This window comes from Sapajus apella, unplaced genomic scaffold, assembly GCF_009761245.1.
Source record: "Sapajus apella isolate SASKATOON/1434 unplaced genomic scaffold, GSC_monkey_1.0 scaffold47, whole genome shotgun sequence".
NCBI lineage: Eukaryota > Metazoa > Chordata > Mammalia > Primates > Cebidae > Sapajus > Sapajus apella.
The window spans coordinates 10244755-10255347 of NW_022436987.1; the positions used below are offsets into that span (position 1 = coordinate 10244755).

General features: G+C 39.5%; 1 long non-coding RNA gene across 1 annotated transcript; it reads right to left on the reverse strand.

Moving 5' to 3' along the window:
• Nucleotides 1–803: 803 nt before the first annotated feature.
• On the reverse strand, nucleotides 804–1911 carry LOC116525168. Its single transcript, XR_004257605.1, has 2 exons — nucleotides 1637–1911; nucleotides 804–937 (listed from the first exon to the last, which is right to left on the reverse strand). It is a non-coding gene; the product is annotated as an uncharacterized LOC116525168 (long non-coding RNA).
• Nucleotides 1912–10593: the final 8682 nt, after the last annotated feature.

Consider the following 10593-nt stretch of genomic DNA (forward strand, 5'->3'; position numbering starts at 1 on the left):
TACAGGCGTGAGCCACCATGCCCGGCCAAGAGTTTCATTCTTAACTTCATCATATACTAGATGTATAATCTTTGGATAGTTAATTAATCTCTCCCAGTCCTTGTATTCCAATCTATAAACTAGATATAATAATACCTACACAGAAGCTTGCTTTGAACAATAAATTAGGTAAAGACTCTGCAAAGCGCCTAGCACATTTTTGGGCATAAGTATTTGCGCAACAGACAAAACTTATATGGAATCATAGATCTCACATTTCGTTTGTAGCACAGCTTCCCACAAATTTATCTATGGCCTGGTCTTTTTGATGAATTTCGATAGAGTAAGTGATTTACTAGGTGAAGCCCCTGAGGGTGGTGAGCTCAAAGAGGCTTTCAGGAAATACATCCACCACAGTATTTTTAGTAGCCTGTTCCTTGTTCCAAATCCTATTTAGTCAGGGTTAAATGTGCTAGACCATCAATCTGAATATAAATACATACTTCTTTTTAAAAACCTCAGAGACAAATTACCAATTATGACCTATAAATGAACCCAGGGCATTTCTGCTTCTTCTTGGAATATTTCCAAGTTGACATTAAAGAGACTTGCAGTTACTTATTGGTATATTTAAGCACTACCCTCTCCAGACTCATTATGCCAGGGAATAGTGGTGAAGAATTGATCTGCTTGTGGCCAGATGGGCCAGCAAAAAGTATAGCAAAAATTACTCAGGGAAGGTAGATATTTGTGTGTGATCTTATTGGAAATGGAATTTATCTTAGTCTGCTTGAGCTTCATAGCAAAAACCATACACTGGGTGGCTTAAACAATAAACATTTATTTCTCTGGTCCCTGAGGCTATAAGTCCAAGAGCAAGATGCAAACAATGCAGATTTTGTTCTGAGGCCTCGTCTCTCAATGGGTGCCATGTTGCCATGTGCTCACATGACCTCTTCTTTGTGTGAAAGAGAAGAGAGGGCACTCTGGTATCTTTTCTTCTTATAAGTATACTTACAAGCAGTATACTTGTCACAATTAAGAACTGATATATTTCTTATGGTATGCATCACGTGGGCCCCACCCTCATGACCTCATCTAAACCCAGCTATCTCCAATGGCCCTACCTTCAACATATGAATCTTGGGGGGCCACAAACATTGAGACCACAACAGCATTTATGAGTCAAAAGATGTGGAAAAATATGGCCACAATCCAAAACACTCATAACCTCTTCAATCTGACTGTTCATCCCTCCATTGCAAAACTAATTGATTATCTTATTAAGTCATTATTCCCCTTTCCCCAACTGACCTCAGCAATTTTAAAACCAGTTCTACCTTGTATCCAGATAATTATTTTAGAATTTACCCTATCACAAAATTACCACCTACTCCTCATCAAATGTTGTGACTTTGACAATACTACCCTTCTTTGCAGGGGAAAAGAACATAATATTTGTAATGAATAAATATTTGCATATATAAACATAAATTTTGCAATCTGTTTGAAGTTGAGTTTTGTAGAATCATCCTACCTGAAGTCTATAAAAAGGAAAACTGGAAGATAAGAATTTATCAGTGTCAGCTTAATATTATCCCAGGGAAACAAAGACTATCTAGAGGATTCTGATCCTCTTTTGTGGGTAGGATCTTACCAGGTTTTACCAGGGATGAGATGAAATATCCGTGTTGGCTATCAACTTTCTTGTACCTTATTTTTTGCTGCTCACTAAGAAAGATCCTGATGATGAATTTGGCTTCTCAGGTATCTTGATATGAAGAAGAGTAAGCTCCAAAAAGTGGCATAAAATTCTGGTCCTTGGAAAGAGGAAGGCATATCCTTCATTGCAAATTACATACATCAGGTTTTGGTGAGTCCAATTTATGAGAGTCAGTTCCCCAAGTCTGGTCAACCCTGGTGCACTGAAAAAAAAAAAAAAAGAGCTTCTAGACTTCAAAGCTTCAAACAAAAGCCTGGTAAACAAACCAGAACAAGATACTCAGCTCAGTGAGACCTTGCTTGAATTGCTAGCCAGTGTATCTTTGTCTCTTATGTCTTCTCACTTGAACAAATCTGAATGGGCAAGCAGAGTGGTCATGTCAGTTGCCACCTGCCACCTGTTGTATCATCTTCACTGACACAGAGAACTAACTCCCTCTGTCATCCCCACACAACAGCTCTGCCCCATGAGAGTACTTGGCAGCATTCACAGCAACTGTGCCAGAATGCTGCAGACATAAAATTGAATCATATTTTCAGGATCTCTGAAAATTTCTTCATATAACATGCTACCTCCTCAGAGTCAACCACTCCTTAAAACAGCCTAGTTTTACGGGGACACTTTTTATGCTAAGAATCAGTGAAGGGTTTTAGAAGCATTAAAAAATATTGAATACAGTTGTGTATTCTTCCTTTGAGTGGAAGGTTATACATGGGCACAGTTACAACACCCAGCCCAACCACAACTGTATCTCTGAGCACAGCTGATAGTATTCGAAGTTAGAAACTATTCTGGAAGAAGACGAGGTAAAAACTTTGAGGCAGCTGTGCGCAATGGCTCATGCCTGTAATCCCAGCACTTTGGGAGGCCGAGGCAGGCAAATTACCTGAGATCAGGAGTTTGAGACCAGCCTGGCCAACATGGTGAAACCCCATCTCTACTAGAAATACAAAAATGTGGCGGGTGTAGTGGCAGGAGCCTGTAATCCCAGCTACTAAGGAGGCTGAGGCAGGAGAATTGCTGGAACCTGGGAGGCGGAGGTTGCAGCGAGCTGATCACTGCACTCCAGCCTGGGCGACAGAGTGAGACTGTCTCAAAACAAACAAAATAAATAAATAATAAAAACTTTGAGGCAAGTTAAGTAGAAGGCATTTTTACTTTTACAAATTCACATTACAGACTAGACATCCTGGTAGTTTTCTGTCCACTAACCGATTTTTGATACAGATATTCTTGGTTTACTCTTTTTGCTGGGTCTTTCTGGATTTTTCCCTATTCTGCAAACAGAATCTTGCTGTCAGTGTAGTCTCTGTAATTCTTCAGGGTACAAGTTCCATTGAACTGTATGCATTAACACTGTCCATTATCTTTAAACAGACCTTTGTCCTTAGAACAGCTGTCTCTATGAATATTTTATTAGTGAATGTTTACTAGTAACATTTTAAATTCTCCTTTATTTTAAACAACTTCCCTGGTTCTCCTTTTTTTTTTTTTTTAATTCGAGTTTTGTATTTTTTTTCTTAAAACTCTTACTGGACAACATCTTCTAGATATCCTAGGGATATATAGGTATAACATCCAGAGGCTTTCTTTAAGTAGAGATGTCAGTGATGACCTGTCTGTGTATTGCTCACATAAAATATCTCCAAAAAAATAATTCTTCTGATAATGGAATACTGAAGTGTATAAAGCACACAAAGATATAATTCAAGGATAAATCTTCCAAAAAGACAAAAATTGAGGTGCCTTAAATATCTTTAAATATCAGGATATTGACTGAAGCCCTAGTTTCTCACTAAAATGTCAAGCTGAAGTCCAGTCTGGTGCTAAGACTATCAGTTATCTGATGATAAATATTCCTTCCTTTGAGAACCAAGGTGTCTTCTGAGTCCTAACATATATATGCTAAATGAGCTGTTCAATATGTACCCAAACCACTGATCCAAATGCTCATGTGGCCTTATGACATGTCATTAGAAATTTCTTTCCAGTTTGAAGTCAATCAATCAGTACCTTTTAGTTTTTGTCATTTAACAAGTCATCCTTCATATTGTCCAAATATCTGCTTTTGTCCAGCAGGATTTCATGAGATCCATAACAGAACCTAAGGTTGTGGGCATGGGAAGCATCAAATTCTACCTGTAGGTCCAGGGGAGTAATGGTGAAAGGTGACAATCTTATTTCCACTTCTTAGTTGTCTTTTCTAGCTACTGAAGATGCAGCACAACACGTAAGTTATTGGTTTAACACATATGTTGCATCCAGCAGGAGAGCTCCCCAATGCTGTGGAATGTCCCTGAGTTGGTGCCTTATATAAGCCCTTTACTATTGACTCTAAGACTATTTTACCATTCCATAAACTGGATATTTCTGAGAATGGGTACAGAGAAAGCTAGTTGCTGCACTTCCTTTGAGGTACATGGGTATCTTTGTCTCAGGCAATGTTATATGGTACATAATATCAACAGATCAGGCATTCTTAAGTCTAAGAGAAGCGGTGCTGAACAGGGAAGGCAAGCTCATATTCAGAGTATGTATTGGTTATAGTAAGGACAAATAGCTACCCTTTCTAGCCTATATGGAATGTTCTCTGGACCCTAAACAAGGTTAACTCCATGAAATTATACCAATTAAGTGAAGCAACTACTTGATAACCTTGATATCCAATTTCCTGCTGTTCTGTGTCCCAGTTAACCACAGGTAAAAGAAGCCTCAGTAATTGTGAGGCCTGCATGGCAGAATTCATAGCTATACTGCTTACCACTTAAATGGAGTCTTCTGCTGCCTTCAAACAATCCAACTCGAAGTCCATCATGAGGTCTGCTCTTCCAGGGCTACTGCCAGTGTTGTCTTAGTATGGGTTTCCGAGAAAACAGGATCTAAGGCAAAAAATTATATCCTAACATTGTAAGTAGAATTTAATCCCAAGAAAGCAGAAGTAAGGGAAAATGGGAAGCAACACAAGGGAAGGAGGGAGGGCAAACACGATAGGATGTGCCAGTGAGCTGGCCACCACTCCTAGATAATGAACATAGCTGATAACTTGGCCTCATAAGATATCTTCAGAGAAGCCAAATACAGTATTGCTCTTTTGAAACAGCTCTTGGTTCAGAGACGGGAGGGGGTGAAGTAGGGAAGAGAGGGAGGAAAGGAGATGAATTTATTTCATCCTCTAGTGTCTTCTCCCATTGGTTAAGTTCAATCCATAAGGTGTTACTTCTCTTGTATTTTTGGGTTGGGTTGTATTGCCTCTTCTTTCCAGGAAGCTGCTGGGGATGCAGAGCTCCTCCTGGTCCCTCCTTCAAAACCAGCTCTATGACTGGGGTCATTTGATCTATATGTGTGTGGTTGGAGAGAGGGCAGCTTCAGTGACCTGGCTCTGTGACTATGGGAACTGTGTTAAGGGTAGTTGGTTGAGGGAAAGGTGGATACAAACAGTGAGAAATAGGTATAGCCAAAAGAAGCTGGGAATAATGCATAAATTGAGTGTTGTTTTAACAGAATACCACAGACTGGGAAATTTATAATGAACAAAAATTTGTTGGCTTATGGTCCTGGAGGCTGCGAGGTCCAAGATTGAGGGGAGGGGGCTTCTTGTTGTGTCATCCCATGGTGGAAAAGAGGATGAGAAAGAGAAAGAAAAGCAGGCCAAACTCATCTTTTTATTATGAACCCACTCCAGTAATCACGAACCCTTTCTCACCATAACAGCATTAATCTATCCATAAGGGTAGAGCCTTCATGGTCTAATCACCCCTCATTTGGCCCCACCTCCCAACATTACTGCATTGGGGATTAAGTTTCCAACACATGAACTTTGAGGGACACGTTCAAATCATAGAACTGCATCTGGCAAAGGTTCAGGAAATTGTGTTGAGAAAATGGTGATTTGCCCCAGACCTACACCCCATTAGACTCTTTTCTGCCTAGAAATTCCACAGGAATAATCAAGAATACATTTACAACATGAATTATCATAAAACATTTATACTTCTTGCATTCCTAAGGCACCTAGCAAAGTGCCTGCCACACAAAATGCTCTAGGCAATTTGGCTTTGGAAGACTTACAATTTTTAAGAAGCTGTCTCCAGTGTCTGATGGACCCAGTGGACAAATTATCACACTATGGATTTATCTTCTTAGAAAATATACATATTAGAAATTAAAAGGAAAAGAAAAAACCTACTGTCTATGACATTTAATTTAATTGCCTGGTTCATTTCTATAACTTAAATCACATAACCTACTGGAAATGATTTTTACCCCACTTGTACACTCTTGACTATTTTTTTTCTTGAACATAGAGAAATGTAAACCATTTTCTTAGTTTGAACAGGACATTTGAATTTATGTACCTTTTAATGATTCAGAGTTGTTTAATTTTGGACTTAAAACAAACAAGAATATCCTTTAACACAGATTCTATGCTTTGTAGGTACCTTTTACATTTCATTTGTGAGGAAAGAATGAGGATTGGAGGTGGTAGGTGGTAAGAAGAAATCCAAGGAAAAGTAGAGCTCTATTAATTGGTATTTGCAAATGGAAGAAAGTTTTTTTACTTGTTTTTTTTGAACCAGAGAATCCTATATTACAACCAATTAATATATTAAAATTGATTGCCAGCATTGATAAATTAGTTTTCTTAGTCAATATTTCAGGTGCTTGAGCTATCATTCAGTGAAATTCACCCAACATCACTAAGTTATATCCTTTGGGAATTTATATATTAATATAACAAGTAAAAACAATCAATTACAGGACTGGTTTAGCTAGACTGTGTTAATAAGCTGCAATAATTTACATTAAATAAAGATCTTCACTATTCTTGGACATATATGGGTATGTAAGCAGATGACTACATAGTCTATTCAATTAGAACACATGCAGGAACTAAGACTCCATTAAATCAACCTCATTCACGTATTGTTCCTTAACAGCATTTGAAGGGTGTCTTTGTTTTTTACGGTTTTATTTGGCAAGGATAAACTATATGAAAATGGAAATCATTTATAATTAGCTAACATATTTATTACATACAATATGCATGCTTTATAATCATACATTGTCATTCACATGTATGGCTCTTAGGTGCATGGAAATTTTGAAATAAATGTTGTCTTCCCTTGCTGTTATTATTTCTATCATTATTGTCAAAACGATCCTGACTCAAAGGAACTGCATGCCTTGGGAAATAATCGAGCCATGCTGTTTTAAGACTTTGCTATTGAATGGCCTATTTTATGTTGACCACACACTTGTTGCATTGCCCAGCCCAGGGTCTAATGTGCTTTAATGGTAGACAAAATAGTTGAGATGGAGGGTGGAAGAGGGAAGAATGAGCAAGGCTAACAAAACTTACAACTCCTAACTGCCTATTTAGCTATCTGAAATTCAACCATGAACTCTGTAGTCTTTAGAGTTGCTTGAGTGTTGTCCATTGAGTGCTTTAAGAATTACCCAAACGAGCCAGGCACGGTGGCTCGCGCCTGTAATTCCAGCACTTTGGGAGGCCATGGTGAGTGAATCACTTGAGGTCAGGAGTTCGAGACCAGCCTGGCCAACATGGTGAAACCCAGTCTCTACTAAAAATACAAAAATTAGTCGATGTGGTGACACACACCTGTAGTCCTAGCTACTCAGAAAGCTGAGGTAGGAGAATTGCTTGAACCAAGGAGGCAGATGTTGCAGTGAGCAGGGATTGCACCACTGTACTCCAGCCTGAGCAACAGAGGGAGACTCTGTCTCAGAAAAACAACAACAACAACAACAACAACAACAACAAACCTTTTGTTAGCCTCTGTCTTATATTTCCTGTTTGCCTATTTTAATTGTGAATCCTCCATGGTAGAATAGTTTCGCCACAGCAGAATGTCTTACCAGTGCCTATATTGCCACCTTAGGAAGCCTGGAATTGTGATGCTACTCAGACCACTTGCCAGCTGCTTAGCTATATTGCTGGAGCTCCTTTAGGCACTCTCTTCACATCACTGATTTTTTGTCTTTTACGCTAATCGTTATAACTAGATTACTAGGAGCCAGTGTCCCAGGATCCTCATGTAACACTGAATTAATACCTTCCCCGCTTCTCTTATGACCCAATACTTAGCACTGAATTCCTGTACTGGCCCTCATTAATTGGCTGCCTAGCTCTCTGCTCCATCATCAGGACAGAACTCCAACACTCTGGTTTTCAACCTTCCACAGTGGGAGGGGGAATTTTGGCTTCCAGTTCTCCCAATTTTCTGATTGGGTGTTGGGGTGAGATCCATACTCTATGACTTGAACTATTTCAGACTCTTGAGTGGTCCCTCCCTTTGTGGATTCCTGATCATTGTGTTTGACTAATGAGAACTGACATTCAGTGCTGATGGCTTCTGGAATTAAAAATGTGAGGCAGTGTCTGCTTAGGCACTAGCTTGTACAACCCAACTCTCTTTTACCTGTGTCTGCATTTAAATTGTTTTTTCCTAATTCCTATTTTGATGTCACCAACTTAAAGGTCCCAGTCCAGGGCCACCTGGATTATGACCAATGTGAAATCTTATAAGAACCCCACGGCAAGTCCTGTGAGAATGAAATGGAAACAGAATAGAGAAAAAGACCATCAAAGCATGTCTGAGAACATCTTGGTTTGCGTCACTGGTCTCCAGGGACAGTCCTAGTGACAACATTGTTCAGAGCAGGGCAATTTGTATATATAGCATCTCTCCATCCTTCATTTTCAAAAGGATTTATTTTTATCCCCAAAATACCTTCCAGTTTACTTATCCTAAGGAGCCCTGCTTCTTTGGCAGTTTTCTGCTGGCCACATTAGTTGGAAACCTCTCTGAGCATCTCTGCTTGGCTGCCAATCTCTGTCTGACTGACAGCATCTAAGAGATGACTTCCTCTGGGAATAAGCAGAAAAATTTGAGGAAATAACTAAAAGTCGTGTAGAAAACAAAGCCTTTTTCCAACCACTTACAGTTTTCCTCTAAGTGCTCAGCAAAGAGAAATAGCTCATGGAAATCTTTTTCCTTGTGTTTGCCCTTTGAGGGTCAGCAAACCTTTTTCTATTCATTATATAGGACTGCTTGGGTGGAACAGTAACTTAGAGATGTCATCATTTCATGGAAGGGTCTTGTCTTTAATATGCAGAGTAGATGAAAGCCTGTAGAAATGTGATCATGGTGTAAAAGGATTTTACATTTCAATGTGAATAATGACAATGTTTTTAATTGAGAAGAGCATTGTTGTGCATGAGCCAAGAGACTCCTTCTGCGGCTGTTGGGAACCATTTCCTCCAGGACTCATCCCGATAGTCTGTCATCAGGTGAGAGTGTCTCTTGGGCTGCCAGCCAGTTCTTGGACGGCTGAAACACTTGCCTGGGCACTGGCTTCTCACTCCACAGTGCTCTCTGAACAGAGTTGCCCAGAGTGACTCACACAGAAAACTGTTACCTCATTTTGTTCAATTCCATTGTGTGGGCTGAAGGTTGAGTTTAGCTGGGAGAGAGGAAAGTGAGGACCAGAGATGAGGCGACTAATTGACAATCCCAATTATGAAATGACACATGAGAACATCAAAGGTCTTAAAAAGGAAGGTAAGGTGAGGGATTTGCCCTCTATTGGATTTCTTTTGCTGCAGGGTACTTGTGAGTCACAGGATGAGGTGGGGGCAGGCACAGTGAGTTCAAGAGGGCTGATGCAAGGATATGAAAATGTTTCCGTGAACAACCCCCAGTGAAATCTCACAGGGCATAAGGGTAGTAAATAATTCTCATTTCTACTGAATGAAAAGCAATAACCTTGAGAAAACCATCACTAAGTGGCTGTCCTGATGCTAGTATAGCTCAGATGCAAGCTGAACTTTACCAATCCATTACAAGATACGGTCAGATTAAATCCTTATTTCATGCTTTATAGCCTTTGGGCTTTAATTTTTATGTGTGCTGACACAACTCAGCTCCTTCCTTCATTTCTCAAAAGTGTCCAGTTTAACAAAACACAAAAAATTATATTCAATTTTATTTAAGATATGGGGGTTATAGAAAAAGTCAGATCACAGCTTACCAGATAAAAAAACTTTTCATATTAGGCATTTCTGTTTTTTCAATGTTTTTATCCTCATCTCATTCCTAACTACCAAGGCAAGTTTCTCATTTGCTCATCACCTCTGTAAGCTCTTAGACTTCTGCTGTTTCTACTTTCTCCTACTTTCTTTCACTCATCCCTTCCAGACTGTTCTAAGGGGACTTTAAATTTTCTTCCTTCTATATTTGGCAGAACAATTAATTTCTTCCTGATTCCAAATCACAGATTTTGATATCTGAACTGAACAAGGATTCAGTAAAACAGCAGAAAAAAAAAAAAGCTTTTGCACCACTAGTATTCATGTAACCAATATTTGCTGAGTGGTGACTATGTGTTCTAGACACTATTCATCTCTGGACAGAAATCTGCACAGCATCTTTACCCTCCCAGGATTTTACCTGGTTTCAATTAGAATATCACATTGGTTGCTTTTGGGCTCAGATTTTTGGCTAGTTCTGATTTCTGCACCAATAGTTCCTTCATTCATTCTATCCTGGAAGACAGACATATCTCTAACCCATCCAATCTGTGGTTGGGTCAGAGAAGTAGTCAACTAAGGAGATCATGGATTCTGGTTCTGGGACTGGAGACTTCCGCTCTGAAAGTTTCTACAGTGTTTGTCACAGTCTTCAGATATACTGAAGAGATGATCAAAGGATGGTGATGGCCCAGACAAGACTGAATTTGTTCCTCCAAATGGATTTAGCTTTCCAAGAGCCTTCTTTCTTCCTTCCCTCCTTTCCTTCTTTCCTCCCCCCTCCCTTCCTCCCTCCTTCCCTCCCTCCCTCTCTTTCTTTCTTTCTTTCTTTCTTTCTTTC